The 15392-nt window shown below is 40.5% G+C and overlaps 5 non-coding genes across 5 annotated transcripts; all 5 read right to left on the bottom strand.

The window, feature by feature from the left end:
* Positions 1-131: 131 nt before the first annotated feature.
* On the bottom strand, positions 132-322 carry LOC141223951 (U2 spliceosomal RNA). Its single transcript, XR_012291471.1, has one exon. It is a non-coding gene; the product is annotated as a U2 spliceosomal RNA (small nuclear RNA).
* A 1115-nt stretch (positions 323-1437) lies between these two features.
* On the bottom strand, positions 1438-1628 carry LOC141223950 (U2 spliceosomal RNA). The gene has a single exon (XR_012291470.1). It is a non-coding gene; the product is annotated as a U2 spliceosomal RNA (small nuclear RNA).
* Positions 1629-2743: 1115 nt separating this feature from the next.
* LOC141224186 (U2 spliceosomal RNA) lies at positions 2744-2938 on the bottom strand. The gene has a single exon (XR_012291695.1). It is a non-coding gene; the product is annotated as a U2 spliceosomal RNA (small nuclear RNA).
* Positions 2939-9328: 6390 nt separating this feature from the next.
* On the bottom strand, positions 9329-9519 carry LOC141223949 (U2 spliceosomal RNA). The gene has a single exon (XR_012291469.1). It is a non-coding gene; the product is annotated as a U2 spliceosomal RNA (small nuclear RNA).
* A 1115-nt stretch (positions 9520-10634) lies between these two features.
* LOC141224170 (U2 spliceosomal RNA) lies at positions 10635-10821 on the bottom strand. Its single transcript, XR_012291680.1, has one exon. It is a non-coding gene; the product is annotated as a U2 spliceosomal RNA (small nuclear RNA).
* Positions 10822-15392: the final 4571 nt, after the last annotated feature.

Here is a 15392-nt window from a genome sequence, read left to right as displayed (position 1 = left end):
TTTGAACATGAAAAATCCAATGAGGAGAAGAAAAGCAAAGCCAAAGAGTCCATCCCAAAATCCGACAAACAAGCAAAATGAACAAAAAACATTGAATTCAATTCTTTCTGATTTTAGAAACTGCATTAAAGAAGGGGTGCACCGGTCCTGGAGATACTGCAATACCAGGTCAATGCGTGGAGTGGACAGAGCAAGCTCTTTTTCCATCTCCCTGTTCTAAAAATCCATTTAATATATGGTCCCCAGATAGGGGACGTATCAGATATTAAACTGATAAGAACAGATACTACACTTGATCTTAGCCAAAAGGCCGAGAAGCGATAACCAGAATTGGTTTCAAACTACGGAGCCACCCAAGGATCCTGAAAAGTCCATTTGTGGAGATGAGCTCCTGGACTCCCGTTAAGAAGACATGTTGTCAACCTCTAGATCCCTTACATGCCTGCACTTTTCGGCTTGCTGCTGCTGCAATCCACGCGTTTTAGATCTGCATAACTCCACCTCTTTAAACACAGCACCTTCACCCCCTGCTGTTCCCACCCGCCTCAACACCGTTGGAAGGGAGGAGAACCAATTAAGGCGGGGGGTGGGGTGGAACGAGCAGCTGTCTACCCTTAGCAGGAGGGCTCCTGATTACATACCTCTCCTGCTGCTGCTGCTGCTGGCTGTCCAGCAGCAGACTGAAGGTGGCTGCTGCTGTGCACAGGTATATAAAGGCTCAGAGCCTATTATGACACGCGCAGCCAGCGTTCCATTGCCACATTCCATCTACTGCAGGCAGGATACCTGGCTGGCTGAATGTCGCTGAGAAGCTCACAGAGACCGCCATAAGCAACAGTTTAACAGAATGCCACAGACTAATCAACCAAACTTTTTGGGTTGGGTTCTCTTTTATAGTCTGCAGGCATTAAATGAAAGAAGTCAGTGTTCCAGCAGAAGGAGACAACGTTTCAGAAAAGGCATTGTAGCAAACCAAAAAAGAAATTTTAAGCGCAGCAGAGTAACCAGCGCACATACCTGTTAGCTCAGGTGAGTTTAAAAGGCTGCTGTTGATAACAAGGGCATTTGCTAAATAGATGGTGTGTGTGCAACAATATACTGAAAGGTCAATTATATTGTGCAGCTTATCTCACCACCTGTAGTTATTTAGGTGAAAGCTCCAAAATGCTTGCCTAATATGTCTGTTTATCCAAAAGGAAGTAAAAAGGGAGAGCTAGAAAGATAGCATTGCATCACATTACATGGCAATGCAATGCACAGTTGCTGAAGTTGAACCAAAATGAGCTTGTAATCTGGCTTCTGCAACTTTGAACATGAAAAATCCAATGAGGAGAAGAAAAGCAAAGCCAAAGAGTCCATCCCAAAATCCGACAAACAAGCAAAATGAACAAAAAACATTGAATTCAATTCTTTCTGATTTTAGAAACTGCATTAAAGAAGGGGTGCACCGGTCCTGGAGATACTGCAATACCAGGTCAATGCGTGGAGTGGACAGAGCAAGCTCTTTTTCCATCTCCCTGTTCTAAAAATCCATTTAATATATGGTCCCCAGATAGGGGACGTATCAGATATTAAACTGATAAGAACAGATACTACACTTGATCTTAGCCAAAAGGCCGAGAAGCGATAACCAGAATTGGTTTCAAACTACGGAGCCACCCAAGGATCCTGAAAAGTCCATTTGTGGAGATGAGCTCCTGGACTCCCGTTAAGAAGACATGTTGTCAACCTCTAGATCCCTTACATGCCTGCACTTTTCGGCTTGCTGCTGCTGCAATCCACGCGTTTTAGATCTGCATAACTCCACCTCTTTAAACACAGCACCTTCACCCCCTGCTGTTCCCACCCGCCTCAACACCGTTGGAAGGGAGGAGAACCAATTAAGGCGGGGGGTGGGGTGGAACGAGCAGCTGTCTACCCTTAGCAGGAGGGCTCCTGATTACATACCTCTCCTGCTGCTGCTGCTGCTGGCTGTCCAGCAGCAGACTGAAGGTGGCTGCTGCTGTGCACAGGTATATAAAGGCTCAGAGCCTATTATGACACGCGCAGCCAGCGTTCCATTGCCACATTCCATCTACTGCAGGCAGGATACCTGGCTGGCTGAATGTCGCTGAGAAGCTCACAGAGACCGCCATAAGCAACAGTTTAACAGAATGCCACAGACTAATCAACCAAACTTTTTGGGTTGGGTTCTCTTTTATAGTCTGCAGGCATTAAATGAAAGAAGTCAGTGTTCCAGCAGAAGGAGACAACGTTTCAGAAAAGGCATTGTAGCAAACCAAAAAAGAAATTTTAAGCGCAGCAGAGTAACCAGCGCACATACCTGTTAGCTCAGGTGAGTTTAAAAGGCTGCTGTTGATAACAAGGGCATTTGCTAAATAGATGGTGTGTGTGCAACAATATACTGAAAGGTCAATTATATTGTGCAGCTTATCTCACCACCTGTAGTTATTTAGGTGAAAGCTCCAAAATGCTTGCCTAATATGTCTGTTTATCCAAAAGGAAGTAAAAAGGGAGAGCTAGAAAGATAGCATTGCATCACATTACATGGCAATGCAATGCACAGTTGCTGAAGTTGAACCAAAATGAGCTTGTAATCTGGCTTCTGCAACTTTGAACATGAAAAATCCAATGAGGAGAAGAAAAGCAAAGCCAAAGAGTCCATCCCAAAATCCGACAAACAAGCAAAATGAACAAAAAACATTGAATTCAATTCTTTCTGATTTTAGAAACTGCATTAAAGAAGGGGTGCACCGGTCCTGGAGATACTGCAATACCAGGTCAATGCGTGGAGTGGACAGAGCAAGCTCTTTTTCCATCTCCCTGTTCTAAAAATCCATTTAATATATGGTCCCCAGATAGGGGACGTATCAGATATTAAACTGATAAGAACAGATTTTTTTTTTTTTTTTAATTTGGCTATCCCCTGCAGAGGGATAAAACCGTTTATTAAAACTTTAACAAATTACAAGCATAATTACACAAATACCAAACGTTAAAAGACAAATGAAATTTACAAAACAAAAAAATACAAAGATTTTAAATAATTAGGTTCCATTGGTCAACAAGCCATTTTTTGGAAATATGTACATTCTTCTTTTTGTCAATTAAATAATAAGTATACATTTGACATAAATATAAACTTAAAACATCATTCACTGATAAAACATCTTGTTTAAAAATAGCAATGTTGCGCGCTTTCCAGAGAGATGACTTGGCGCAGTTCACTGTCTTCCAAGCCATTGTGTACTGGTCCATTGTGGGGCATTCCATAAGTCCGTATAGCACAGTTTTATATGTAAAGTCCTTGAGGTCTGCTACCCTTTCCAGTAGGGGGAGCAGTCTTCTCCAGAAATCCTTTGCAAAATTACATGTCCATAATAGATGTTCCACCGTTTCCTCGTCTTGGCATCCGGCTCTTGGGCAGATAGCAGACCTCACAAATCCTCTTCTGTATTGGAATGCCCGGCAAGGAAGACAGCGGTGCATGCAACTCCAAGCCAGATCTCTCTGTTCATTAAAAAGATAAAAAACGTTAATCATTTTCCAGATAGACATAGATTTGTCATCATCATATCTGTCAACATTACATATTTCCTCACTTTTACGTATTTCTTTAATTAGTTTCTTACTATTTCTTAATTCCTCTATTTTCTTAGTCCCTAAATTAAAATCGGACACTATTTTCCTTAAAATCTCATAATGCGTCGACAAATTAAAAGCATGGGGCACAGATATATTAACTTCATACCATCCAAACTTTCTCATAAAAAATCCTGTATTAAAACGCATAAAAAAGGACCAATAGTGATTCTTAAAAAGGGCATTAAAACAGTAAACGAACAGATGGATTAAAAGAAACCTATTAAAATCTGGAAAATCTTTACCACCTTTTACTTTTGATTTCATCACGATTTCTCTTTTCAGCTTTTCCATTTTTGAGTTCCAAAAGAAGGTAAAACAGGTTTTGGTTATCTTTTTTAAAACATTAACAGGCGGGGGGAAAACCATGCTAAGATACAATAAAAGAGGTAAAATCACCATCTTTAAAACCAATACTTTACCCTCCATTGTAAGTCTCCTCATGTTCCACATACATATTTTCGTATTTACTTTCTGTGTAACTGTTTCCCAACTATTATAACCATCATTATTTTCAGTGAATGATATACCTAAAATGGAAATGGATTCGGAGACATTAATTGGTACATCACGTAAAATCATCCCCCCAACACTTAAAATGTTACACTTATTAAAATTGATTTTAAAACCAGAAGCTAGACAAAAGGATTGCACTTGATGGAGAGTGGCCGTAAGTGATGGTGCATCTGTACACAAGACCGCCACGTCATCCATGTAGCCTACAACCTTGGCCTCCAAACCACCGCTTCCAGGCAGAGGGACACCGCATATCTGTTTATTTTGGCGTATTGCACATAACATTGGTTCCAGTGCACAGATAAACAGTAAGGGGGACAGAGGGCATCCCTGTTTCACCCCTGACCGTAAAAATACCTCTTGTGTCTTAAAACCATTCACTAAAATCTTACTTGTACAATCCTTGTAAAATGCTTTAAGCGATAGTAAAAACCCTTCTGGTATGCCCATTTTCTCTAAAACTTTAAAAAGATAAAAGTGTGAGACACGGTCAAATGCTTTTTCAAAATCAATAGATAAAATCGCCATTTTCCCCTTTCTGTCTTTCACATCCTCAATACAGTCTTTCACTAAATTCAGATTGTCCCATATACTGCGCCCCGGCACCCCACACACTTGATTAGAATGAATAACTTTGCTGATGACTTCTTTTAGACGATTTGCACAAATTTTAGCCATTATTTTATAGTCACAATTTAAAAGTGTTATTGGTCTCCAGTTTTCTAATTTTGATTTATCACCTTTTTTGTATAGGAGGGAGACTTCACCTTTCTTCCAGGAATTTAATAAAACCTTATTATTAAAAACCTCAGTAAACAAATAAAACAAATCATCTTTTAAAATATCATAAAAACATACATAAAATTCTATTGGGATGCCATCAGGACCAGGGACCTTTCCAGTTTTAAAACTTTTAATAGTTTTTAACACTTCTTGTTCCGTTAAAACTTGGGATAAAATCTCTTGGGATGCGGGATCTAAAACAGCTGTTAGTCCTTGCAGCGAATCATCCATTAATTTATTATCTATATTTTTTCCATTAAAAAGATTAGAAAAAAAAACCTCAACTTTACCCAGCATATTTTTTATATTATTCTCACCATCTATATGGTCAATTATCACTTTTTCTTTTTTATTTTTCCTAAAATAATATCTGGAACACTTTTCATTTTCTTCTATATGTTGTACTCTAGAACGAAAAATGATCTCTTTTCCTTTTTGTTCTAGCCATTTTGAAATCTCTTCTTTTAAGTTTGAAATATCAAGTTGTACATCTATCCCATTGTCTCTGAGCTTAAATAATGTTTGTAGGCGGGTATTTAAAATTCTATATTCTTCATATTTTTCTTTGGCTCTACATATACTCTTTTTAATAAAAAAGTCTTTTATTTTTACTTTCATTCTATCCCACCATACACTCATAGTCTCATTTGTTTTTTTCCCTTTTCTACATTTCCTATAAAACTCAATAAAATCTGATAAAATCTGCGGGTCGGTTAAAAGGGATACATTCATTTTCCAGCTTTTCTTACCACATTTTTTGTTGTCATTTACTTTTATGGTAAAGGATAAAAGTTTATGGTCTGAAAATATATTAGCTAAAACTTCACATTTGGCAGGTATTGTTTTATCTGAACCAAAAATAAAATCAATCCTAGAGCTACAATTAGCATTGCTCCAAGTGAAACCGGCGTCCTCTGTGCTGTCACTATGACACTCTTTATATATGTCTATCAATTTAGCATCTTTGACTATATCATGTAGCATACCTGAGGTTTTATCGTAGTTCCTGCTTACAGAGCTGGAGCGCCGGTTTTCACCTTTTAAAACACAATTAAAATCCCCTGCTAAGATAAAAGGTTCAGAGTTATTAATAAATAATGGTAAAAGATCAAGCATTTCGGCTCTTTCATTTTTCTCTGGGGATCCATAAAAATTTAAAAACTGCCATCTAATACCATCAATAAAAGCTTTCACTAATAAAATACGACCTGGTAAAATTTCCTGAATAAAATCAATTAAAACGTTCCCTTTAAAAAGTATGGCTACACCCGCTGATCCTGCAGCATTCGATCCGGACCAGACAGATGGCCCACACTTCCACTCATCTTTATATTTTTGATATGACATTTCATGTGGGATATTACATTCTTGCAGAAAAAATACAGATGCAGTAAAACACGTAAAAAAATTAAAAAGAGCAGTTCTTCTCGTGTTAGATTTTATGCCTCTCACGTTGAGGGAAATACCTTTGAGTTCAGCCATCATTAGAAAATGTAGAAATTTTACTTAGGTAACTAAGAGCAACGGATTTACCTGTCCGATGAACCTGATCAGACCACTGGGCTTACGCCTCCCTCCTCATCTGATAGTATCGTCACGAGAGTCTCCGTGGAGGAGGAAAGATTACCACATTTATATAAACCCGACGCTACACTGGCATAGCTCGGAGGGCTGGCTGGCAGAACCCGCTGGGTCTCCATTGGCTGGCCATGCAGTTCCTCATCAGGTGGGTCCCCGAGGGGTTCCGCCGCCCCTGTTTGACCTGTAGAAGGTCGTCCTATAGGAGGAGGTTGCGCACAAGGCAGAGCCTCTGACTCTTCAGAGGCAGCAAGATCCCGGTCCCCACCTGTAGCAGCGGAGACCGAAACCCCTGAGGGTCCAGCGTCCACGTCCCCTTCTGGAGAAGTGTCCATCTGTTCACCTCCTGCTGCCTCCTCCGAACCACCCTTTTTCTTTTTCTTAGGACCCACCTTTATCCACTCAGCGCCCTCAGCACTAGGAGACCCAGACTGGGCATGGGCTTCTGTGTCGGCCTTTTGCCGGTCCCTTTTGACCTTACCAGTAGTGCCCTTCTGCTCCTTCTCAGCCCTCCTTTTGGACTCCCGCAGGTCCTGCAGCCAGGTTTTGTGATTTGGTATTTTACCTGTCATAGACTCTGGAGACACTTCACTATTTGGTACGCCCTTATTGTCTCCAGAGGCTCCAGGTTGTTGTTCCTCCTCCTGAGGGGTGGTCTGATCTTTTGGTCCTTGGTCGGACGTCTTGGACTTCCCCTTTTGCTCATCTTCCCGAAATCTGTGAGGGCAAGAAAAATAAAAGTGACCTGGAGTCTGGCAAAAACTGCATTTCTTTTCCTTAGGGCATTCTTTTGTCTCATGTTCTTCACTAGCACAATTTCTACATGATACATGACAGTTTTCTTTTGAATGACCATAGCGCCCACAATTTCTGCAATATACTGGCATCCCAGAAAAGAAGAAATCCCCATTTGTTTGCCCAATTTTGAAACGGGCAGGGGGGAGCCGTATACCACCTGGTGTATTTGGATCTCTTGTACACTTCACAAGGAATTTCCACTTAGATGTCCATATGTTATATTCGTTTAATATCTTCCCAATACATTTAACACTTTTAAAATAAATTGCTAGAAATGACATTACTTCTGGAGCAGAAACAAAGGGCGAAAATATTTTTACAATAACCAGTCTTACCTCATCCAGGACATGCTCAACAATTTGTATCCCTTTCAAAACAGGACTATTTTCAACTTTTTTTAACTTTTCTAGTACATCTCTAAAAATACCTTCTCCGGTGAATGTGATGTCATAGTCACCTCTTCTGGGATAATCCTGGATGGAGAGAATTTCATTCCTTTGTACGCCAAGAAGGTTCCTGAGCACGTCCTGGACTACATACCCTAATTTCCTCATATCCGAGCCACCCGCCGTGAAGTGAACTCGGATAGAGTTTTTTAGCCTCGCATAAAGAGGCACGAGGTTAGGGTCAACCTCCATGGAAAAACGCAACAAGGTTGCAAGTTGCAGCCGCTTGCAATCTGCGCTCCCAGTGTTCTTGCAGCGAAAAACACCTGGAAGCTGGGGGATCGCAACTCGTTACCCTGGGACTAAGCCCTCTCCCTAATAGCAGCAAGCAGGTTAAGTCCACCAAAGTGGACGATCCTGCCAGGCCAAGGAGAGGAGTACCCGAGTGCCCTTCAACCACAATCTCCTGCAATAAAGCACTTGATCTTAGCCAAAAGGCCGAGAAGCGATAACCAGAATTGGTTTCAAACTACGGAGCCACCCAAGGATCCTGAAAAGTCCATTTGTGGAGATGAGCTCCTGGACTCCCGTTAAGAAGACATGTTGTCAACCTCTAGATCCCTTACATGCCTGCACTTTTCGGCTTGCTGCTGCTGCAATCCACGCGTTTTAGATCTGCATAACTCCACCTCTTTAAACACAGCACCTTCACCCCCTGCTGTTCCCACCCGCCTCAACACCGTTGGAAGGGAGGAGAACCAATTAAGGCGGGGGGTGGGGTGGAATGAGCAGCTGTCTACCCTTAGCAGGAGGGCTCCTGATTACATACCTCTCCTGCTGCTGCTGCTGCTGGCTGTCCAGCAGCAGACTGAAGGTGGCTGCTGCTGTGCACAGGTATATAAAGGCTCAGAGCCTATTATGACACGCGCAGCCAGCGTTCCATTGCCACATTCCATCTACTGCAGGCAGGATACCTGGCTGGCTGAATGTCGCTGAGAAGCTCACAGAGACCGCCATAAGCAACAGTTTAACAGAATGCCACAGACTAATCAACCAAACTTTTTGGGTTGGGTTCTCTTTTATAGTCTGCAGGCATTAAATGAAAGAAGTCAGTGTTCCAGCAGAAGGAGACAACGTTTCAGAAAAGGCATTGTAGCAAACCAAAAAAGAAATTTTAAGCGCAGCAGAGTAACCAGCGCACATACCTGTTAGCTCAGGTGAGTTTAAAAGGCTGCTGTTGATAACAAGGGCATTTGCTAAATAGATGGTGTGTGTGCAACAATATACTGAAAGGTCAATTATATTGTGCAGCTTATCTCACCACCTGTAGTTATTTAGGTGAAAGCTCCAAAATGCTTGCCTAATATGTCTGTTTATCCAAAAGGAAGTAAAAAGGGAGAGCTAGAAAGATAGCATTGCATCACATTACATGGCAATGCAATGCACAGTTGCTGAAGTTGAACCAAAATGAGCTTGTAATCTGGCTTCTGCAACTTTGAACATGAAAAATCCAATGAGGAGAAGAAAAGCAAAGCCAAAGAGTCCATCCCAAAATCCGACAAACAAGCAAAATGAACAAAAAACATTGAATTCAATTCTTTCTGATTTTAGAAACTGCATTAAAGAAGGGGTGCACCGGTCCTGGAGATACTGCAATACCAGGTCAATGCGTGGAGTGGACAGAGCAAGCTCTTTTTCCATCTCCCTGTTCTAAAAATCCATTTAATATATGGTCCCCAGATAGGGGACGTATCAGATATTAAACTGATAAGAACAGATACTACACTTGATCTTAGCCAAAAGGCCGAGAAGCGATAACCAGAATTGGTTTCAAACTACGGAGCCACCCAAGGATCCTGAAAAGTCCATTTGTGGAGATGAGCTCCTGGACTCCCGTTAAGAAGACATGTTGTCAACCTCTAGATCCCTTACATGCCTGCACTTTTCGGCTTGCTGCTGCTGCAATCCACGCGTTTTAGATCTGCATAACTCCACCTCTTTAAACACAGCACCTTCACCCCCTGCTGTTCCCACCCGCCTCAACACCATTGGAAGGGAGGAGAACCAATTAAGGCGGGGGGTGGGGTGGAACGAGCAGCTGTCTACCCTTAGCAGGAGGGCTCCTGATTACATACCTCTCCTGCTGCTGCTGCTGCTGGCTGTCCAGCAGCAGACTGAAGGTGGCTGCTGCTGTGCACAGGTATATAAAGGCTCAGAGCCTATTATGACACGCGCAGCCAGCGTTCCATTGCCACATTCCATCTACTGCAGGCAGGATACCTGGCTGGCTGAATGTCGCTGAGAAGCTCACAGAGACCGCCATAAGCAACAGTTTAACAGAATGCCACAGACTAATCAACCAAACTTTTTGGGTTGGGTTCTCTTTTATAGTCTGCAGGCATTAAATGAAAGAAGTCAGTGTTCCAGCAGAAGGAGACAACGTTTCAGAAAAGGCATTGTAGCAAACCAAAAAAGAAATTTTAAGCGCAGCAGAGTAACCAGCGCACATACCTGTTAGCTCAGGTGAGTTTAAAAGGCTGCTGTTGATAACAAGGGCATTTGCTAAATAGATGGTGTGTGTGCAACAATATACTGAAAGGTCAATTATATTGTGCAGCTTATCTCACCACCTGTAGTTATTTAGGTGAAAGCTCCAAAATGCTTGCCTAATATGTCTGTTTATCCAAAAGGAAGTAAAAAGGGAGAGCTAGAAAGATAGCATTGCATCACATTACATGGCAATGCAATGCACAGTTGCTGAAGTTGAACCAAAATGAGCTTGTAATCTGGCTTCTGCAACTTTGAACATGAAAAATCCAATGAGGAGAAGAAAAGCAAAGCCAAAGAGTCCATCCCAAAATCCGACAAACAAGCAAAATGAACAAAAAACATTGAATTCAATTCTTTCTGATTTTAGAAACTGCATTAAAGAAGGGGTGCACCGGTCCTGGAGATACTGCAATACCAGGTCAATGCGTGGAGTGGACAGAGCAAGCTCTTTTTCCATCTCCCTGTTCTAAAAATCCATTTAATATATGGTCCCCAGATAGGGGACGTATCAGATGTTAAACTGATAAGAACAGATTTTTTTTAATTTGGCTATCCCCTGCAGAGGGATAAAACCGTTTATTAAAACTTTAACAAATTACAAGCATAATTACACAAATACCAAACGTTAAAAGACAAATGAAATTTACAAAACAAAAAAATACAAAGATTTTAAATAATTAGGTTCCATTGGTCAACAAGCCATTTTTTGGAAATATGTACATTCTTCTTTTTGTCAATTAAATAATAAGTATACATTTCACATAAACATAAACTTAAAACATCATTCACTGATAAAACATCTTGTTTAAAAATAGCAATGTTGCGCGCTTTCCAGAGAGATGACTTGGCGCAGTTCACTGTCTTCCAAGCCATTGTGTACTGGTCCATTGTGGGGCATTCCATAAGTCCGTATAGCACAGTTTTATATGTAAAGTCCTTGAGGTCTGCCACCCTTTCCAGTAGGGGGAGCAGTCTTCTCCAGAAATCCTTTGCAAAATTACATGTCCATAATAGATGTTCCACCGTTTCCTCGTCTTGGCATCCGGCTCTTGGGCAGATGGCAGACCTCACAAATCCTCTTCTGTATTGGAATGCCCGGCAAGGAAGACAGCGGTGCATGCAACTCCAAGCCAGATCTCTCTGTTCATTAAAAAGATAAAAAACGTTAATCATTTTCCAGATAGACATAGATTTGTCATCATCATATCTGTCAACATTACATATTTCCTCACTTTTACGTATTTCTTTAATTAGTTTCTTACTATTTCTTAATTCCTCTATTTTCTTAGTCCCTAAATTAAAATTGGACACTATTTTCCTTAAAATCTCATAATGCGTCGACAAATTAAAAGCATGGGGCACAGATATATTAACTTCATACCATCCAAACTTTCTCATAAAAAATCCTGTATTAAAACGCATAAAAAAGGACCAATAGTGATTCTTAAAAAGGGCATTAAAACAGTAAACGAACAGATGGATTAAAAGAAACCTATTAAAATCTGGAAAATCTTTACCACCTTTTACTTTTGATTTCATCACGATTTCTCTTTTCAGCTTTTCCATTTTTGAGTTCCAAAAGAAGGTAAAACAGGTTTTGGTTATCTTTTTTAAAACATTAACAGGCGGGGGGAAAACCATGCTAAGATACAATAAAAGAGGTAAAATCACCATCTTTAAAACCAATACTTTACCCTCCATTGTAAGTCTCCTCATGTTCCACATACATATTTTCGTATTTACTTTCTGTATAACTGTTTCCCAACTATTATAACCATCATTATTTTCAGTGAATGATATACCTAAAATGGAAATGGATTCGGAGACATTAATTGGTACATCACGTAAAATCATCCCCCCAACACTTAAAATGTTACACTTATTAAAATTGATTTTAAAACCAGAAGCTAGGCAAAAGGATTGCACTTGATGGAGAGTGGCCGTAAGTGATGGTGCATCTGTACACAAGACCGCCACGTCATCCATGTAGCCTACAACCTTGGCCTCCAAACCACCGCTTCCAGGCAGAGGGACACCGCATATCTGTTTATTTTGGCGTATTGCACATAACATTGGTTCCAGTGCACAGATAAACAGTAGGGGGGACAGAGGGCATCCCTGTTTCACCCCTGACCGTAAAAATACCTCTTGTGTCTTAAAACCATTCACTAAAATCTTACTTGTACAATCCTTGTAAAATGCTTTAAGCGATAGTAAAAACCCTTCTGGTATGCCCATTTTCTCTAAAACTTTAAAAAGATAAAAGTGTGAGACACGGTCAAATGCTTTTTCAAAATCAATAGATAAAATCGCCATTTTCCCCTTTCTGTCTTTCACATCCTCAATACAGTCTTTCACTAAATTCAGATTGTCCCATATACTGCGCCCCGGCACCCCACACACTTGATTAGAATGAATAACTTTGCTGATGACTTCTTTTAGACGATTTGCACAAATTTTAGCCATTATTTTATAGTCACAATTTAAAAGTGTTATTGGTCTCCAGTTTTCTAATTTTGATTTATCGCCTTTTTTGTATAGGAGGGAGACTTCACCTTTCTTCCAGGAATTTAATAAAACCTTATTATTAAAAACCTCAGTAAACAAATAAAACAAATCATCTTTTAAAATATCATAAAAACATACATAAAATTCTATTGGGATGCCATCAGGACCAGGGACCTTTCCAGTTTTAAAACTTTTAATAGTTTTTAACACTTCTTGTTCCGTTAAAACTTGGGATAAAAACTCTTGGGATGCGGGATCTAAAACAGCTGTTAGTCCTTGCAGCGAATCATCCATTAATTTATTATCTATATATTTTCCATTAAAAAGATTAGAAAAAAAAACCTCAACTTTACCCAGCATATTTTTTAGATTATTCTCACCATCTATATGGTCAATTATCACTTTTTCTTTTTTATTTTTCCTAAAAAAATATCTGGAACACTTTTCATTTTCTTCTATATGTTGTACTCTAGAACGAAAAATTATCTCTTTTCCTTTTTGTTCTAGCCATTTTGAAATCTCTTCTTTTAAGTTTGAAATATCAAGTTGTACATCTATCCCATTGTCTCTGAGCTTAAATAATGTTTGTAGGCGGGTATTTAAAATTCTATATTCTTCATATTTTTCTTTGGCTCTACATATACTCTTTTTAATAAAAAAGTCTTTTATTTTTACTTTCATTCTATCCCACCATACACTCATAGTCTCACTTGTTTTTTTCCCTTTTCTACATTTCCTATAAAACTCAATAAAATCTGATAAAATCTGCGAGTCGGTTAAAAGGGATACGTTCATTTTCCAGCTTTTCTTACCACATTTTTTGTTGTCATTTACTTTTATGGTAAAGGATAAAAGTTTATGGTCTGAAAATATATTAGTTAAAACTTCACATTTGGCAGGTATTGTTTTATCTGAACCAAAAATAAAATCAATCCTAGAGCTACAATTAGAATTGCTCCAAGTGAAACCGGCGTCCTCTGTGCTGTCACTATGACACTCTTTATATATGTCTATCAATTTAGCATCTTTGACTATATCATGTAGCATACCTGAGGTTTTATCGTAGTTCCTGCTTACAGAGCTGGAGCGCCGGTTTTCACCTTTTAAAACACAATTAAAATCCCCTGCTAAGATAAAAGGTTCAGAGTTATTAATAAATAATGGTAAAAGATCAAGCATTTCGGCTCTTTCATTTTTCTCTGGGGATCCATAAAAATTTAAAAACTGCCATCTAATACCATCAATAAAAGCTTTCACTAATAAAATACGACCTGGTAAAATTTCCTGAATAAAATCAATTAAAACGTTCCCTTTAAAAAGTATGGCTACACCCGCTGATCCTGCAGCATTCGATCCGGACCAGACAGATGGCCCACACTTCCACTCATCTTTATATTTTTGATATGACATTTCATGTGGGATATTACATTCTTGCAGAAAAAATACAGATGCAGTAAAACACGTAAAAAAATTAAAAAGAGCAGTTCTTCTCGTGTTAGATTTTATGCCTCTCACGTTGAGGGAAATACCTTTGAGTTCAGCCATCATTAGAAAATGTAGAAATTTTACTTAGGTAACTAAGAGCAACGGATTTACCTGTCCGATGAACCTGATCAGACCACTGGGCTTGCGCCTCCCTCCTCATCTGATAGTATCGTCACGAGAGTCTCCGTGGAGGAGGAAAGATTACCACATTTATATAAACCCGACGCTACACTGGCATAGCTCGGAGGGCTGGCTGGCAGAACCCGCTGGGTCTCCATTGGCTGGCCATGCAGTTCCTCATCAGGTGGGTCCCCGAGGGGTTCCGCCGCCCCTGTTTGACCTGTAGAAGGTCGTCCTATAGGAGGAGGTTGCGCACAAGGCAGAGCCTCTGACTCTTCAGAGGCAGCAAGATCCCGGTCCCCACCTGTAGCAGCGGAGACCGAAACCCCTGAGGGTCCAGCGTCCACGTCCCCTTCTGGAGAAGTGTCCATCTGTTCACCTCCTGCTGCCTCCTCCGAACCACCCTTTTTCTTTTTCTTAGGACCCACCTTTATCCACTCAGCGCCCTCAGCACTAGGAGACCCAGACTGGGCATGGGCTTCTGTGTCGGCCTTTTGCCGGTCCCTTTTGACCTTACCAGTAGTGCCCTTCTGCTCCTTCTCAGCCCTCCTTTTGGACTCCCGCAGGTCCTGCAGCCAGGTTTTGGGATTTGGTATTTTACCTGTCATAGACTCTGGAGACACTTCACTATTTGGTACGCCCTTATTGTCTCCAGAGGCTCCAGGTTGTTGTTCCTCCTCCTGAGGGGTGGTCTGATCTTTTGGTCCTTGGTCGGACGTCTTGGACTTCCCCTTTTGCTCATCTTCCCGAAATCTGTGAGGGCAAGAAAAATAAAAGTGACCTGGAGTCTGGCAAAAACTGCATTTCTTTTCCTTAGGGCATTCTTTTGTCTCATGTTCTTCACTAGCACAATTTCTACATGATACATGACAGTTTTCTTTTGAATGACCATAGCGCCCACAATTTCTGCAATATACTGGCATCCCAGAAAAGAAGAAATCCCCATTTGTTTGCCCAATTTTGAAACGGGCAGGGGGGAGCCGTATACCACCTGGTGTATTTGGATCTCTTGTACACTTCACAAGG

This window comes from Phyllobates terribilis, unplaced genomic scaffold (genome assembly GCF_046119375.1).
Source record: "Phyllobates terribilis strain yellow unplaced genomic scaffold, ASM4611937v1 Scaffold_381__1_contigs__length_1843176, whole genome shotgun sequence".
NCBI lineage: Eukaryota > Metazoa > Chordata > Amphibia > Anura > Dendrobatidae > Phyllobates > Phyllobates terribilis.
Note: the sequence above shows the minus strand (reverse complement) of the source record. Positions and strands in the feature narration are given on the sequence as shown.